Raw genomic sequence first — 1,294 nt, forward strand, 5'->3', positions numbered from 1 at the left:
CGTGGTAATAACTTTGATTTTCTTTGCTCTGGGAATCGTTCTTTCCTGAAATGTACCCAAACCCAATCTCCGGGTTCGAAAGTGACATATTTTCGGCCTTTTTTTGCTTGTGTTGTGTGTTGATTGTTCTTCCTCTCTATTTGCTCCCTTACCATTTCATGGAGTGTCTTTACCAATTCGGCTTTCTTTTTTCCTTCCAAGCTACCTCGTTCATTCACAGCCAAAGGTATTAAATCCATAGGTGTTAAAGAATTAAAACCATAATCGATTTCAAGTAGTGAAAACGACGTAGTAGAATGCGTGGCCCTATTATATGCAAACTCAATGAAGGGAAATCATTCTTCCCAATTCTTTAGATTTTTATTAACCATAGTGCACAATAGTTGTGTAATTGTTCTATTCACTACTTCAACTTGACCATTGATTTGTGGGTGACAAGCTGTAGAAAACAATAATTTCTTGCCTAACTTATTCCACAAGACCTGTCAAAAGTGACTAAGAAACTAAACATCCCTATCGAACACAATACTTTTGGGAACACCATGCAAACACACTACTTATTTGAAAAACAAGTCCACAATGTTAGTGGCATCATTGGTTTTGTGACATGGTATAAAGTGTGCCATTTTACTAAACCTATCCACCACAACAAAAATTGAATCACACCCCTTTTTAGTCCTAGGCAAACCTAACACAAAATCCATTGAAATGTCAACCCAAGGTTCGCTAGGTACCAGTAAAGGTGTATAATGTCCATGAGGTAAAACCTTTGATTTAGCCTTTTTACAAGTTATGCAATGACTACAACTTCGTTCTACGTCAATCTTCATTTTAGGCCAATAAAAGTGTTCATTTAACATGTCTAAAGTCTTTGCTATCCCAAAATGACCCATTAAACCCCCACTATGTGCCTCCCTAACCAACAATTCACGCATTGAGCAATTAGGAACACAATTTATTTTCTCGAAACAAATACCCCTCATGCTTAAATAACTTGTTAATAGCCCCCTTATTACATGAATTGTAGATGCTAAAAAAATCAAGATCGTTTTCATACATGTCCTTAACTTACTCAAAACCAAGTAATTTCACACTTAAAGAAGTGAGAAGCACATACCTTCACGACAAGGCATGGGCTACTATGTTTTCCTTACCTTGCTTATATCGAATGACATATGGAAAAGTCTCTATGAATTCCATCCAATGTGTATGTCGTTTGTTCAACTTACTTTGACCACGCAAATGTTTCAATGATTCATGGTCGGTGTGAATAACAAACTAGAGAATAAAGCTC

This window comes from Olea europaea, unplaced genomic scaffold, assembly GCF_002742605.1.
Source record: "Olea europaea var. sylvestris unplaced genomic scaffold, O_europaea_v1 scaffold1133, whole genome shotgun sequence".
Taxonomy (NCBI): Eukaryota; Viridiplantae; Streptophyta; class Magnoliopsida; order Lamiales; family Oleaceae; genus Olea; species Olea europaea.